Source organism: Poecilia reticulata, chromosome 18, assembly GCF_904066995.2.
Source record: "Poecilia reticulata chromosome 18, P_reticulata-male-v2, whole genome shotgun sequence".
NCBI classification, from domain to species: domain Eukaryota; kingdom Metazoa; phylum Chordata; class Actinopteri; order Cyprinodontiformes; family Poeciliidae; genus Poecilia; species Poecilia reticulata.
Window position 1 is genome coordinate 12,849,676 of NC_088847.1, and position 17,864 is coordinate 12,867,539.

At 38.8% G+C, this 17,864-nt stretch overlaps 1 long non-coding RNA gene across 1 annotated transcript; it reads left to right on the plus strand.

Annotated features, from left to right (window-relative positions):
• Window positions 1-514: 514 nt before the first annotated feature.
• On the plus strand, window positions 515-2,327 carry LOC145548823 (uncharacterized). Its single transcript, XR_014084816.1, has 2 exons — window positions 515-1,803; window positions 2,216-2,327. It is a non-coding gene; the product is annotated as an uncharacterized LOC145548823 (long non-coding RNA).
• Window positions 2,328-17,864: the final 15,537 nt, after the last annotated feature.

Consider the following 17,864-nt stretch of genomic DNA (forward strand, 5'->3'; position numbering starts at 1 on the left):
GTGTGTTGTCTTTGTACTACAGAGATTTATTCATAGACACATATTATCACCTGTGCACGAAGAGCGATTTAAATATAGAGACAGCATCTTTTTATTTACCTTTTTCTGCTATGTGTGTGTGTGAGTGACCTTTGACCTACAAATTACATTCTTATTTAGCTGACATTTACAGTGCATGATTGTTTATGTGCCTTTTTTTTTTGCAACCTTGGAAACATTACCCTGTCCTTTCTTGTTGTATGATGGTACTAAAATACAAAATGTAAACAAAAAACATCAAATTTAATTTTCCTTTGTTTTGTTCAGACGTTTTAAACTAGGGGTGCACTGACTGCAGTTTTCTGGCCAATCACTAATTACCAATATTTTGAAAAGCCTAACCTGCCGATTCCGATTTTGGCCAATACCGATTTCTTTGTCTGAAATGTCGCTCAAAGAAAGTTGTTGAGTTGGCAACACTGGAGTCACTATTGTTATGAATGTGCAGACATAACTTGGTGGGCTGGTCTTCCAGTCAAACCTTTCTCACCAGTGAGCAAAAGAGGACAGTGGTTGATTCTTAGGCCTTTGCCAAGCTAGATGAGATCGGTGGATAAGATCGGCTTCATATGTAGAAATCGGCCGATCACCGATCTCCCAAAATTAAGGTAAATCGGTTGGCCAATAAATCAGTGCACCCTTAATTTTAAACTATAGTACAGTTAGTTGTTTTTATGTTTAATATTTTTATTTTCAAGATGCTGCAATGTTTCTAGAACTTAAAATATCTTTGATGCAGAACGGGTTAAAGACTGAAGGACTGAGTTTTCACTCATGATTTAAGGACAGTTTTTGCCCCAATGGTACCAAAAAAAATCCTCTAGATTGCGGGTATTCAACGGTCCGGTGACTTTTAGCTTTGTCCCAGGTCCAACACACCTATCAAATGTCTGAATCACATTCTCAGTATGCAGTCAAGTTCTCCAGAGTCCTGAAAGTGACCTGATTATTAGACTCTGGTGAGCTGAAGCTAAGATGCATCTAAAAGTTACACCAGCGACAGAAGACAAAAACTGAAGACGGACGGACAGAAAACTGAAATTCAAAGCTAAAAATCATTTACAGTTATGGATTTTCAAACGTAATAGTTTACAGTTTAATATTCCTACACTTCAGCTATACTATATTTTCCGAATACAAACTCTAACAATATTATTGCTGGGATGAAGAACTGATGTACTTTTTTTTTATATATTATTATTCTGTCCCATTAGTCTGTTATTTTTTGCACAGCCTTGCCCACAAAACTATTATGGCTTAGAGGTAGATTTAAAAATAATTACTGTCAGCATAATTTAGGCCCTTAATTTATACTTGCACATATTTAAATGCAGAGGCAGACAGTGCTGAATTTTCACTCTCTGCACTAAAGAGTTGCATGTCATCATCTTCTGCATTTCACATTGCTTAGCCTGCTGAAAAACACACTGTGTGCCACAGCCATAATCTCAAATCACAATGTCCTCAGCATCTGTTGCGCTCTCCTCTCGCTATTAATACAATTTAATTCAGTTTCTTTTGCATTTCATATCCAATCGCCATGGCGACGCATTTAAAAACAGCATACACAAGCTGGTTATTGCTACGTTGCAACCATAGACATTAATACGTAGACGCCTCATGGAGCGCTGAGTCGTACGTAAAAAAGTCCGCCATCTTCTATGTGGCAGCAAAGCGATCGGAGCTCCTCAAGTCCTGTGCTGTGGGGACTTGTTTTAACCGTTTTACGAAACAAACTGGATTCGTTAGGATCACCTTCCCCAGGTAAGGATGAAAGATCAGATTTACTTGACTTTGCAGCCAGAAATTCGCTTCTAAACAACCGGAATATATTTCCTATGTAGCAAAATTGGCCTGAAATTACCGCTGATTGTTAGCATAGCAGCTAACGTTTCATACTGTTTTCTAATGAGAGAGAGCTGATGAGAAACCGCTGTTAGAGAAGTTAATTTAAAACCAGAGGATTTAGTGAGGAAAGATCAGTCAGGATCAGAGCTGGAGCTGCTGTTCTTCAGTCTCTGTTTCCAGCTCAGCTTCTCCATGTCGGTATTTAGCTATAAAGATGCTACAAGTCAGAGCCCAACATGTTGAAAATGTCTTTTTCTGAATGTGAAAGAAACATTTATGTATTTTCTTTTACACTTTTGGATAATTTCTCTTTTATTCTTGGCTTTAGCCTGTGAACCAGGACGTCTCAGAAGTCACTGGAGTTCCAGTGTGACCAGCAGACTGAAGCCCTGCCTGTGACCAGTGTTCCCAGTATAATAAATGAATGTTTTATTCTTTCACTTTTTGTGTATTTTTAAATATCTCAATCTGAAGTATTAGTGTATTAATGTAGCTTAAGTAATGAAATAAAAATAATTTACTCTGTTAGAATTATTTGCTGTCAATAACAGAGTTGACATACTGTAATAAATATTTATTCTCTGGAAAAAAGTCAGAAAAATATGTAGTTTAATGATTGACAATGACTGATTTATAAATCAAAAGTCATTTCTCAATAACGTATAAAAAATAAATGCAGGAAAATTATTTGTTTGTCTTGAAATGTTAAATGTACATTAAATTATGGAATTATGTAAATATATTCTTTAATAAAACACTGTAAAAGTATGTCTGTTCATCAATTCAATATAAAAGTTATCAGAATCATTTCTATCAAATAAAACATTGTTCTCTTTATTCAGAAATGCCCCCAAACAATTAAATAATCACATCGAAAGTTAGAAACTCTGTCTTTAGTGATTTCTTTGATTGACAAATATATTAATGTGTGTGAGAAAATGTGTCAATGGCAGGTATTGACTTAAAACACTTTGTAGAACGGCACTTTATAAAGTTCGGTCCATTCACTTGTATTACCTTACTGGCACATGTTCCACATTCAATATGGCGGACGCTGCCACGTATCGCAGCATCGGGCCGGCCCGCTCCATGAGGCGTCTACGTATTAATGTCTGGTTGCAACTATGTTTAAAAGATTTCTTCTTTTTTTTATACAGGTAAAAAAAGATTGGATTGGTTGGATTCAGAGTTGATTTTAAATGTGTACTTGTTTTCTTTTTAGCTGACAGAAGATCTATGAACGGATGTCCTTTCTGCAAGCTGTCATCTCCTAGAATTAGATGTTTTTGTTTGTTTTACAACCGACTGATTCTGGATGACTAAAATTGGAGAATGAGTAAAGCGGGTCTTAAGAAGTAAACTTTGTTTTTTTATTATTGTGCAATTTGATCATGCAACGTTTTGGGGAAAGTTTTGAAACTTTATCTGTCTTGCGAAAGAGAAAGCTTCAAGCCCAGTTCTGACCAACAAAAGGACGGCTATCCCTGCTGCCTGAGTCCAGCTAAGCTCTCTGTTTGTTCCCAGTTATTGCTCCAGGTATGAGCCTCCACTGGACTCTCTTCTCATCAGGGTGGGCTTATGCAGGACCCTTCAGCTGCCTTTGGGGTTCCGAGACCAAAACCTCAGCCTGCCAAAACCTCGCAACTCCAGCCAAAAAGTGGAAGCAGAACACCTTCTCAAAACAAAACCTTTATCTGCAACGAGTTGCCCTTTCGCTACTCGTCAAAACAAGGGGAGTACACGCAAACGTTGTTATTCCATTGATCGGTCATTGAACAACTTTCAGCAAAAGAGCTTTGTAGTATAAGGGTTTTTTTGTTAAATGTCTCAGTATAAAGATGCAATCCTTAAAATAAGCCTCAATGCAGGAGAAAGTGACATTTATTAGGAAGCATAAAAAAAAAATAGGCACGCCTTCCAAAAGTATCCATATCCCTTAAAGTTTTTTTCAAATTTTGCTAAAGACCCCAAAACCTTAAGGTCCTCAATCTTAGCGATCCAAAGAGCTGGTTTTTAGCCTACATCAAGTAAGTAACATTTGTATAAGACCTCAAACGAAAACACCATCAGCAAGATGAACAGCTTTAAGTACCTAATATATGCTGTTTTTTTAGGACAAAGAGTTACTTTTTGGGGAGGAATAAAAGCAATTTCTCATGGACATATAAGCATGTCTGAGACAAATTCCCAGAAAACAAACAAACAAAAAAAAAACCTTTCCTGTACAGTCACTTCTCTCCTCTTTTGCATTTGGTGTTTGTAACATTTGAGTTTGGTGTATTGACTAAAGATAATGTATGATAAACTGCTGTAAATACAGCTGGTGTGTTCTCATAGGAATGCTTTTTTTCTTTTCTTTGTGTCTAGTAAGTGGAAGATTGTAGAAGAGCAAGTGACTCTCCTGCCTACATCAAGTTCCTGAGGAAAAAGGCAAGGATCAGCCACCTTTAACCCGACTCATGTACTCCTGAACTTTACAAACTCCTCGCCGATGGAGAAACGCATCCATCCATTTAGTGACGGAAGCACCAAGAGAGTCCTCTCTCTCTTTTTTTGTCTTTTCTGAACTGCCCATCCATCTTGTGGAAGTCTTACTGATTGTACATCCGTTCTTATGTGACGATAATAGGGCAACAGGGTTTCTTTATTTAGTTTCCTTTGTAGTTTGCTGAGGAAGCACAATCAAAGCACGAGTCAAAGGAGGAAAACAATTACAGCTGCCTGTGTGTAGGTGAATGGGAGCAATGAAAAGCTCGTTGTCGGCTTTGTAAACCAGATGTGGCGCAGGCAAAAGGCAGAGGAGGGCAAAGAGGTGGAAACGGAGTTAGGACACCAAGGGGGTTACCTGCTTCCCACCAGGTCCTTCCCAGGCAGCTCCAACAATTCCCCAGGCCAGACTGGAGAAATGAGTTGCATCATTTAGCCAGCGGTAGGCATTTGCTTGATTCCATTATTGAATCTCGTTTTTCCTGTGTGGAGATGGAGGGCAGATGGCGCATGATTTGGCCGGACTCGCTGAGGGAACGGCTGATTCCTGATCAGTGTCTTCTCAGTTCACGCTCCCAGCGGTGGGAAGAATAGGAAGTGATGTCTCTGAAGTAATCCTGCCCCGCCATTTATCCCCATCCACCATTTCTACACCCACACTCCTGTTTATTCACTGCCATCACCATAATACCAGTCATTTATGTGAAGGAGAGCTCGAAACCTGTAATTTTCCCAAGACGTCTGGTCTATCGGAGGAGTGAATAGAAACGGTTTTACCCAGAGAAGAATTTTGATGAAGCCAGCACTATGTAAACATAGGGATGGAATAAATTCACTGATTGTTTTATCAAATGATAAAGTTACTGGGGCGACAGTGTCCTCTTTCCATTGGTATAGTCAAATATTTTAAACCGTACGTGGAAGAGATAGATCATTTGAAGTGAAGCCATCATTCACAGCTCCCTTACTTCTAGTAGAAAGATGCAACAATGACGTGAGTTTATAGAAAGGTGAAAAAAAAAGTCCTAATGCTAACGGTTCGTCAGATGAAGCCTCCATCCCTTTAGGTCGATTGGAACCAACTAAAACTGAAACAATCCATGGGAAACAATACTGTAATACACCAAGAGAAGGTTACATTTGCCCATGTTTTTTTTTTTTTTGTTTTGTTTTTTTTAATGGAAAATTACGCTTTTAAAATCACACAATTACAGTTGGGAAACGTATTTGCTCGTCTGCCTTTGCAAATGCAGCTGAAATCGGTAAATACTTGAGATCCCTCTTAAGATGCTCACACCTGTCAATATTCATAGTTCAAACACCAAATATACTCTAATAGGACCTAACCGTCTAACCGTCACATAGTGGCATCTTTTAGCACAATCAAGTAACTGTTACCTTCGCCTGTATATGAGCATAACTAAAAAGAAATTTTGACTTCCTAATATGATGCCTTGAAATTGTCCTCCTTAAGAAGCTGCTGCTCCTTCCAACACTCCGCCTTCAACGCGTCATCACAACGCTGCTTCTCGTTATGTTGTTCTTGGCTCCAAAGAAAGGCTTTGTAGAAGCACGTGACGGTTTGTGGGAGCAAGTCGAATGGCTACCACAGGAGGTTCAAGGATTCCTTAAACATGCATGAAAGAGTTAAAGCAACAGTGCAGATATGTTTTTAATGAGGGAACAACATCAAAGCACGATATAAAGCTCAAAAGAGTCTACTTTACATAAACTTTGGGACTGCATGATGGTAAACTTTTTTACTGATTTTGAAATATTTAACATTTCAAAACCTCCGTATCAATAACTGGCCAATGCCTATTCAGAGCTCTCTTTGCAGTGCACTTTAGTTATAGAGGTTTGTGTCACGCTTTAGAAATTGCAGAGGTTGTAATCGCTAAAAGCAAACATGTTATGAAGCAAACCCAGATCAGTAAATTGAAATCTCCCTCTCCGGTACGTCTGTGAAGCACGTTTTAAATTCCTCAGGAAGTTCCTCGAGTTTCCATTCCAACATCATTACTCTGCTCAACTCTAGCACCTGTTATTTACCGAAATACTGACACAGCCCCAAAAAGAATAAAAGAAAATGAATTTTAACAGTGTTTGCTCAGCGAGTGTGGCATATCCTCAGGATGTGACACTTTATTGAAAATACGCGGCGAGAAAAGCTGCAAACTCAGGTGTCGGCTTGATCTTCCTCTTCATTTTTCACTCCACACAATCCCCATCTATGCCGTAGACGTTCTTCTGCTTGGTATACGCCTAATTTACATACATGTTGTTGCAGCACATTTCCAGGTCGGTAAAAAAACCACACAAAAAAACGTCCCCTGGCCCCTTGGCGCCCTCTTGGATGTATAGATTTGCATGCGCTACATAAGTTGACAACCTAATCGAGCAGTGATGCAGAGGAGGTAGCACTAAGAGAGCCTGATTAATCACTCTGAGGGGAAATGAACATGGAAACCAAGTGTAAAAGAGAAAATAATTATTATTATTTTTTTATCAATCAAGATAAGCATCACTGAAGTCAGCCTCCTCAGAAGAGATTCATTATACATAAATTACGATTACGGTGGCATCTGTGTTTTCAACTCTACGTACGTATTCGTGAGCAAGTGTGTGTGAGATTTGCAGATGATTGACGCCGACGCCTCCTAGACGGCGTGTTTTGTCCAACTGTGGAAGTGCGGCGGGAAAACGTTCGAGGGCTTTTGGCCGTGAAATTAAGCACACTCATCAGTTTTAAGCACGTAGCACACGGCGAGCAGCTGTGCTTGCGCACGAGTGTGACCGCTTGTGTCATCCGATACGTCAGACACACACACACACACACACACACTGTACCGTGAATTGGTCATGGTACAGTGACTGAGACGAGGAATGAACACAATTAAACCGAGAGTGCCGAGTCTGGAAACGGTGACACTGTGGCACACATCAAGACCACTGATGTATTAGGGAGAATTAGATGGCACTCTTCAAGATGTTCCAATTATTCCCTTTGACGGCGCTCCACAGGCTTCCCCGTTTTGGGGGGCCCTCTCGCTGCAAGCCCACTGGAGTCCTCCTCCAGCTGAGGCGGTGAAAAGAAAGTACTTTTGAAAATGTCCTTGAACAGCCCGGGAATCGTTCTGTCTTGAACAACTTGCGTTGCTGTAAGGCACTAACCGCTCGAAAAAAATTTTTTTGGGTTGCTTGAATGCTTTAATATAGAATGTGTGCTTTTTTTCCTAACTTTATTTTTTTCGACTTTTTGTAATTTTTTTTTTCTCTTTTGTGCTTGCTCAAGTGTCTTGGACATAGATTTTTCAAGTCAATTTGAGGCAACAACTGCATGTCAAGGAGAAATTGCATCTTTAGAGAAGATGTAAAAATTTTCACTGGGCTGGGAAAATTTACGGTTCCATGTAAAGCTTTGGAACAGACTCACATGGCACGTTAGATTAGCCCACATCAGAGAGAGAGAGAGAGAGAGAGAGAGAGAGAGAGAGAGGAAGTTTGTGTAAATACATAAGAGAAGAAACAGAGCATCCCACGAGAACAGGAAAACTTCAAAATAAGAAACCGTATTTCAAGTGGCACATACTTAAAAACTACAGATCCTCAGGCCACATGCTGCATCCATAGCATTATGTAAAGTAAAAGGGTTAACTCCAAAGTCATCTACAGCATACATCTCCTCTGTGCCTCTCAACAAAGTCGAAAGGCTGCAGCAGGAGATGCTGACACAAAGTCCATACTACATGGATTTTCAACTCCTTTGTTTATTTACTTCTATTTTGTACCTGCGAAAAGATCATTTCTTACCAGTCTAGCTCGGACGAAGAAGATGTGGCAAGAACTCAAAATATTTTAGGTGTAAAAATAAATAAACCGTCAGCATTATTGTTAATGCACTCTCTTTGTAATTTAATACAAAAGTCAAAAAGGTGGACGTATTAGGTTAAATCTTGTAACTCATTTGTAGAGTTAAAAAGATCCATCTCTGCAGTAAATGTTACTTTTTTTGGTTCCATCGCTGAAAAAGAAAATAGGAATCGATAGGTTTTAGCCTAAAAGAAAAATCCTTCTTCAATACAAACTTGATTAAAAACAATGCAACCCCCACCCCCCCAAAAAAACCAAAAAAACTAAAACTAAAAAACCGGATAAATCTCCAAGGTACTGATCAACTCCTGGAACATCAGAAGGGATCAATATTTGTTGCTGACACTTAAATATGTCACTCACCAGAGTTACTAGTAAGATTACCTTCATGTAAATTAAAATGATGATTTTTCACAAAACAACTTGATAAGAAATGTGTTATATATTGCACAAAAGTTCTAAAAAATATATATTTTCATGTGAATATAGAACATTTTCAAAAAAAAAAGTTATTTTGTAGTGTTAAAAGCTTCAGATGAAAGAACCTTCCTTTCCTTTAAGCCAAGCCATTGTGTTTCTCTGTGTTTTGTCTAATGACACCAAACGGAGCAGCAACACTTACTTTACCCTCTGACTTTAGTGATTAAATATTTAGATGTTCAGGTTTTGTGGAGGTCTCTTCATTCAGCTGAAGTCTTTCCTCTTCATAGCACAAAACAATCATTTCTTGAAGAAACTCACACTTCTCTGAAACATCGATTAGATGAGAAGACTCTGCACTGTTGCTCTACTCGGCGTAACTCTGTCCCTATGAAGTCTGATGTATTTTCATTTTACTACTGAATACTTCGTTTGGACATGTGAACAATTATAAAAACGTCTACAAATATATTTAGTAAATCACAGGTTGGAAATGTAAGATATTTATTAAAAACGCATGCCTACCTAGACGAGTCTCCTTTTGCATAAATTAGGAATACCGTGCATATAAAACACTGTTTAGCTGTTATCTTTGTAGTTTCCACCGTCTCAGTCCATGATTGAATTCACCCACCACCGCCTCACCTTTCCTTTAAATCACTCAATCCATTATTCACCGACGGCAGACAACTCATCCACCACGCAACATATTTAAAAAACACAACGCCTCCCTATGCATATAACACCCGCTTTAGTTGGAAGAACAGAGCTGCATTAAAATGTGTCAATATTCTAATAACTTGCAATCTTTCATTTTGAATCCCCCCCCCATGCCCCCCGCCAACCAGGAAAGGTAAAGGGGAGGTGGAATAGAGATGTTCCGGTTTGCCTCCAGGGAATGTTTTCTGGTTCCTCAGCTTCTGTTGACAACAATGTGGGCGCTCTTTTCCTTTCATTTCCCTGCCAGGCAAGGTCACCTGCATCATTTGCATTTCGTGGAATTGTTTCAGAGGAGAACATTCTGACTTGTATTAATGTGCGTGTACATGCCACTTTTTCCTGACATGTTCTGAATATTCAATACCGTCCACAGGTAAAGTCAATAAATGAATTCAGATTTTATGAAAATGGATCGGGAACGGGGTGCTCTATGGAAATTGCGTCTTTGGGAGGATGTGTTGACTCAGATGTTATGAAAATCTACATGTCGTCGTCCTTGAGGCGAGTTCCGGCAAACTTTTCTGAGCACGTCGACGTTTGCCTGCGCGCCGCACATTTGTATCAACTTATGAGCGCAGGCATGCGAAAGGAAGACAAAAGAAAGCTATCTGTGCTATCAAAAGTAAAGGAAGAAAAACAACAAATAAACACACCACGTCTTCCACACGGAAAAGATCCTGTTTAAAAGACTTAAAGGTTAAGTTTCTCCGCTTACAATGCAATGTAGACAAAAATCAATTCACATCGGTATGCTAAACGAACCAGACCCTTTCCTACATCATTTGACCTGACATTTTACGATATCCCATCGTCTTTCTTGCCAAAGTGAAGTCTGTCTCACCGAGTGCTGTTCAATTGCTGTCATTATGTGACTTCTTCTGGCAAATGCATTCTGATATTAAGACAACCAGAACAAAAGGTGATGCTTTAAGATGGAGGCCCAGAATTCACATATGAGACTCTTGATTTGAAGCAAGAAGGCCATTTTTGATTTGTTGCTCCGTCGTGTTGATGGAATCGGCTAATGAGTATGTCGTTAAACATCGATACGACTCCAACGGTGTGTACATATGACAGCTTCATATGATATCTCAAACTTCTCAGGTGACAAGATACTACAGATTATTAGTATTTCTTAAGTCTAGCTACCCAGCGGTTGCTTCGACTTTTCATCTTTTGAAATTCTTGAGTTTAAAGCACTCTGCATGTCTTGCACCAAATGGTAAATTAATTTATAGAGCACCAGTTTCAGGTATACTGATCACTCAAAGTACTTTACCCCTACAATACCCATTCACACACACACACACACACGCACTGAAACGCAGATCAGCAGGTAACCTGGGTTTAAGATTCAGTTCCAACATGTTGGAAATGAACCTACAGTCTTCTGATTGCAAGATGATTACCAATGAGCCACAGTTGCCCCACACTATGTGTGACTCACTGCATCTCAAACCTTTAGCTGTGACTCATCTGCCGTTTTTACTAAAAGAAAATGAACTCCAAACAAAATTGGTTCTGCAAAAGGTTTTCAAGTGATCACATTTTAGCCGCCAACACCTGAACGTTTTTAATGGGTAAAGCAAAAGCCTACAGTGTGCTGCTTTATATTGCCTTATCAGCACGTGCTGAAGGATGGAGAGCTGATATTGTGCAAAGATATTATTGGTCTGGTTGTCAGAAATGCTCAAAAAATAATAAATCTTGTCATTTATTTTTCTGCTCAAAAAAAAAAAAAGCAAAGTTAAGCTGTTTATCCTTGAATGCAGCACAAACTTGCAGATGTAGAACAGTGCGACCGGGGTATTAAAGACCTCTGACACTGCTACACTCCAACTGCAAATCCCTGAAATCTTTTCACTCTCAGCACTACACCTCTGTCCTAGTTTCTTGCATCATCACAGAGTAAAGCCCAGGGCAAACTGGTCATTATGATGGAGCAAAAGGATCCCCTGGCACCTTACACTAAACAGAGACCTGCTCAGCGAGCGAAGCCAAAGGCCCCACGTTGACCTCGCAGGGCTTGAATCGGCTTCAGATAGATGGACGTTTTACAGTTATAAGTACTCTTCGGAATAAAATCGGGTCTGTCTGTGGCTGGGAAATATTGCGTAAGCTTGTCCTTGTGGAGAACTTTCAACTATATTTTTTCCCCGACATGTTAAAGGTTTCTTTTAACTCCGTCTTTTTGGTATGTTTATATATCCTCGAGGGCCGGTGTCTTGCAACTTTTAGAAGTGCCTCTGCTGCACCACACCTGAATAGAATAATTAGGTCATTAGCAAGGCTCTGGAGAACTGAGGAGGTAATTAAGCCATTTGATTCAGGTGATTTGTACCTGTGGCACATCTAAAAACTGCAGGACAGTGGCCCTTCAGGACTGGAGTTTGACACCCCTGCTCTAGATGTCACTGTTTTAGTCCATTTCATTTATCGGAGAATTTTAATTTGCAAATATGTGGAAGGACGCAAGTGGACTTGTTCAGCACCATTTATCCACAAGCTAATTCAAAATACATAAAATAAAAAAAAATCTGAGATAAACACCATACAAATCCAAACATAAACATCACAAAAAAAGCTTTAAAACTTGGTACAGAATTTTATAGAAATGTAAAATATCTCAATTAGACCAAACAAATCTGCATGATTCCAATGCTATAGCAATCGTTGTGCTTTATCAGAATTACAATAATGTTTACATGCCATGGTTCATATCTGAACAGCAACACTAAAACATATGTCAGCCCCAGACTATTTATAGCGCAGACCAATGAGACTCTAAATTATATCCTTTGAAAAACAGGAAGCATGGCTGAGATATTAAAGGAACTAGTGCAACGTGATCCATTTCTGTGGTTGGCCAAGAGTCTGGCGGCCGCATTTTGGATGAGACACCGCCTGATTGATTTTTACAGAGACTTGTAAAGATAATATTACTGCAATATAACCTACTGAAAATAAAGGCGTCCACCAATATTTTTGCATCCTGTGTTATGTAGGAAACCCTTTACTCTGGCAATGTTTATTTTTTTGTTTGTTTTTTTTAACGCGGTTAGCTGGTTGGTTTATTAATAGAAGTTATTTGGCTGTAAAAGACGAGTTGTGATTTCTGAGCCTATATATTTGGAACCAAAAACGATTACTGTTTTTTCTCGAAATTTCAGCTGATACCAGGACTGTGGCTGTAATTCACTATTGCCATGTGATGACAAAAAAAAAAAAAATTAAGTTGCATCTAATCAGCAAAGATGCAGTAGGAGTCAGTCCTTCATCCTCTAATCTAGCGGCATCATATAGATTTTCAAACAATGTGGCTATAAGCTGGAGCCCTGTGATTTTTTTTGTAGTGGCAACATTTTCAATCTTCTACATAAGATCAGAATCAATTTAGCACAGTGCCAGAAATCACTTTCCAATCTGTCAGTCAGGATGTTATGATCCACTGTGAATCTACCTAACCTATCCAAACAAGGCTAAGTTGACTGAATGCTACGGAGAGCATTAATCTAGAAACGCACCAGATGTCCCTGCAGTAGTATTGACACCTAAACGTTATGATGATTTTTCCTCTGCTCCAGATAGGCACTAATTTATGTTTGTCTATCATGTAAAATCCCAATAAATAAGCTGAAGCTGGTGGCTATAAAAATGTGACTACATTTAATAATACTTATATAAATATGCTGAAGGACTGGATATAACCCGACAGACTTCCTAGTAAATTGCAGACTGTAAGCTGAGCTGTTTTTAATGTCATAAAAACAGACAGACGGTATCTTTTCCTTTGTAGTTTGTACACAAATATTTTCCATGCGCCGCACGCAAAGGTGCCATCAAAGTTGGATAAGTCTAAATAATGATCGAGAGATCTTAAACAGCTTTGCACTTTCTACACCGAAAGAAGAAGGGAGAAAAAAAATAAAGCATCAAAGGGATCGGATCTAAATGATCTGCTGCTTCCTCAGCTGTTTCAGTGTCTGCAGAGTTAATCGCATTGTACAGTTGTGATCATTGTCGAGAATTAATGTGGCATCTGCGGGCTTTTTAGCCTGTCAAGTCAGCTTTCTCCAGCAGTCTGTTGGCGAAAGCAGCAGACAAGCGTTATTAACTTTAAACTACAATCCCCGCCAAAGACGTGTGCAAAAACACATCTTAAAAACATCTAAGCTCATTATCTTTGCAGCGTCGGCGGGGGGAAGAGTGCGGGGAGGGCGATGCCTGGATGAGCTGCAGGTTCACACCCAGCAGACTAAAAGTGTGACACTGATGGGCCACGGATTTCAGATTTCGCCCCCCTCCCCTTCCCTCCCCTTCCCCCTTTGCAATAATCCCCATCTCAGGTCGCAAGACTTTCTCTTTTTTTCCCTTCAGATTTATCTTTCCCTCCTTTTCTTCGCATCTCATATCTAAATGTTAATCGGCCGTGCTGCCACACGTTCCAAATAAATCTGCTCTGAGCCACGCAGACAGAATAAAGGCTGATGGATTACTCGCATTTCTTTATCAGGTGGAAACAATCATTAAAAGTCAACGTTCTAAAGATAAACTGTTTATAAACCTCAGGACCAAAGATGGGTATTTAGCCAACTATCTTTTTTTTTTTTTTTCCAAAGGTTACTTTATGTCCAATTATCAAGCAGGACGACAAACTTCTGAAGGCAACTTATTGGTCACACAACACAATCCATTAAATATTTGTCCAATGGACTGCGCAGACTGGGGGGTCAAATTACAGTGAAAGCTCATTAAATTTGCACTCCGCTGAAACCTGCTGAATCCCGCAGCGAAAGCATTAGTTTATCTTTTAGAGATGTGTTATACCTGAGGTCAAAAGCTTGCCTTCAGACTTCAGGTGCATCAGAAATATCTACTTCTTTTATTTATGTCATCTCACTCTCCATGCAGCTTGGCTCCCAGATATAAGGCGCTTATTGTTTGAGTGTTATTCTTCTCTTAATAAACCGTGTGACTTGATCTGGACTCAGCAACATCACGCACAGGAAACTCAAATATAATGGCAGTTCAAATATATGCATATTCCTGATTTCAGTCTGCTCTCACTTCACTGCCTAACTACATATTTACATTCTAAAACACTGACACACGTTTACAGTCCGTCAGTTTGGCAGACAGCTCAAGCTGAATTTGCCAACGCTGCTATTGGCCGTATGAAAGCGCATCATATCAGACAGTGGTCAAAGTTCAACCAAGCTCAACTTTGACCTCTACAAGCAAAGCTAAATAGCTGCCTGCTACACGGTGGCTAAGCCAGCAGTCCTCCACTAATTTCTTTTTAATCAATTATTTTTTTTAGAAGAAGAAGGAGAATCTTGAATTTTTATTAGCACGGATTATTGTAAGTAGCAGTTCAGTGATTCTTGAGAATAGGGACAAAATGGGTTTTAATTTTCCCCTTTTATAAATTTTTATTATTTCTCAACCTTATGTATGCAAATATGACAATGTTTTGGAAATGTTAAGATGCTAAGGTGCAGCCTCCCAGTTGCAACATTTTTTAAAAAATGCATTTTTAATCGACCTGACCCAGAACTTTATCACCATCTGACAAAAATAAATCTAAAATGATTTTTTAAAATACCCTATTAGTGATATTTTTACTCATTTTACAGACAAATGCTTCTCAAGAAACAAAAGAAATATTATTTAAAACAAAAAATCAACAAAAAGTCCATCTGACGAAGTTGACAGTGCATGACTAAGTTGACACAGAACTGAAGGTGGTGATAAACTAATGAGTAAAAAGAAAAACTTGATACATGTGAAGTAATGCAATTTATGTAAAATACATTAAAATTAATTAATTGCACATTTAAGTGAGATTTGACAACAGTTTCACTGAAAGAGTCACAAAAACTCTGATGGAGTTGACATTTGACGGAGTTGGCAAAATGCCAAACTATCTCAATTTATATGATGTTTTTCTGGAGGAGGCCATATTGTAGCTCATCAGGTCCATGAAATCTGTACAGTAAACTAAAATTAAGCTTTTATTTCACAAAATGTCATCAAAGTTTTATAAATTGTCAGTTATGGTGTTGACACATCATGGTTGTGACGAGCAGCTCAGGAATAAAAAGAAGAAAAAAACTAAAGAATAACATAAGCTAACCAGAGCTAACTAGCCCTGTTAGCAAAAGAAGAGATAGGAAGTGGTCATTGGGTCCTCAGAAGTTCTGGTGCCCCCCAATAATGCCTGATTTTTTTACATTCTTTTCATGTCTGATGGTGTTGACAAAAACTAGGGACAAATTTCAAAAATATATAAAAATGATTTTTAATTCAATTTATTGATACTTTTATAATTATTCATATGGCTACTTATACTTAATTGTCATAATATATAATTTTAGTATTTCTTTAATTGTTTTAAACTATCATAATGTATTTAGTTCTGCTCCTGGACAAGGGATGTTACAGGCATCATCCACCGACTACAATGTTTAAAATAAGAAAAATATTCAGCAAACATCAGGAAAACATACATTGTTGTGCTCTCATGACCCAGGTTAGTTTAGTCAGATATTTGAAAAAATTATATTTTGTGTATATTTTATTAAAATTTTGTGCTTTATTGTTAGAATGGCCCTTAGCGGCTGGAGGAAGTAGGAGACTTGAGGCAGAGAAACAGTGCAAATCCCGCTGGGTGTTTATTCACCAACATTTAACATACAAACCCTCCTTACAGCGGCCTAGGGTCTCAGCAGCAACACTCTTCAATGTGGCCAACATGCAGCCTTTTATAGTAGCTGGCTGTTCCAATTTACAAACCCACCAAGAAACGGGGTAAAACAAAATACATACACACAAACAAAGTTTGACAAACTAACACAATCTTCAGAATAATATACATTACCAAATGTTATTCATTTTAATCATCTCTGAAAACCAATTTCTATCAATCCAAATAAATCAAACATTAAATGTATAAAATGTGTAGCTCTACTGCTCCCCCTCTTCCATCTGCTTTGGTCTCTTCTGGAACCTTTAAAAGGTGCTCAGGCGCCCAGGGAATCTTTTAGCCTGAACACCCTGCAGAGGAAGAGACAGAGGTAAGCCACACCCACACAAAGCCTTCAAACATTTCAAACAATCACAATACTTATATTATCCCTTTGTTTGTTGTATTTTAACAGGTCACCATCAGTTCCAGCTGAGATGCCACTGCACAAAAACACACAATAATAAAATATTTTAATCTGTTTCTATTAGTTTCATTTATCATTCAAAATGCATTTCTTTTGTCATTTAACACACATTTTAAGTGTTGTACAGCCAAAGTAATGAAGACCTTCATTACATGTACCTGTTTTGTCCCTATTCTCAAGAATCACTGAGTTGTAATATTACCACTACGTGCTGAAAGTTACCGTTTTCTGTTATTGTTTGCTGTTAGATTGTGGCACGACAAAACCATGTCCCTTTGCGCTCAGATTTTTAAGGGGTGTTACTCTGGGATGACTTTAGTGTGATAGATGCTAAGTGTGACAACAGAAAATTTCAGAAGAGTGCCAGCCACAGAATACTAATCGCCAAACTTGTCACAATAGAGCCAGAGACGGTGTTGCCACAGAAACACTGGCTGAGAGGCAGGTACTCAGTTTTGCTGCTAGTAGAAATGATTGGGTCTAATTTGCTGGAGCAGAAATTTTAATTTTTAGCAAACGGCAACAACACAGCTGTGTCCAAATTGTGCATTGGTGCAAGAAGGCTTTGCAAAAGGTACAAAGGTCAGATGTATGCTAAATATGTTGAATGACACCTAATCTTTTAAACTTTTGTGTTGTACCACAATTCCCGTAGGCAGGCGGCAGTAGTTTTTCTATTTCACTTTTTTTCTTTTTTTTTTTTGGTATGAGCTGTAAAGACAGTTGCCAAGGGCAGCATCAGAAAGAGCTGGTGGAAGATGGACACCTACACAGCATGAGAAAATAATGCATGTTTGTCAGTTGTGCTTTGACAAATAAAAAAAAAAAAGCCTCTATGCGTGGTGCAGTCAACGTTGATTTGGCACTCCTTGTTTGCTTTTTGAACAAATTCAGCCTGAAATGAAACGGGAAGCAAAACGGGAAGCAGGTGCCCAGCATATGCTGCTACATTAGTCTCTGCGGTGTGCTTCAAACCACAAAGAAACACAAAGTGCTTCATGACATAACAGAACTAATTCTAATGCAAATATATGACGGGCCAGCTTCAATGTTTGCCCATAGGTTGACAAGAACAAACGCGATATGGAGATTCTCCCTCATTCCATTTCACCTAAAAAAAGCCAAGGGCAAATGGAAATGGTTTAGTGGGGCGGATCGGCCCCAGCGCAACTCTGGCAGGGAACTTTGGTCTGCTCTTTAATTAATGTGTGCCAATGTTTTGGAATGTAAATATGCAGCTAAGCAGACAGACTGTGCAGTCAAGTGAAAGAAGTCTGACCTCGGGAATATGCATATATTTGACTT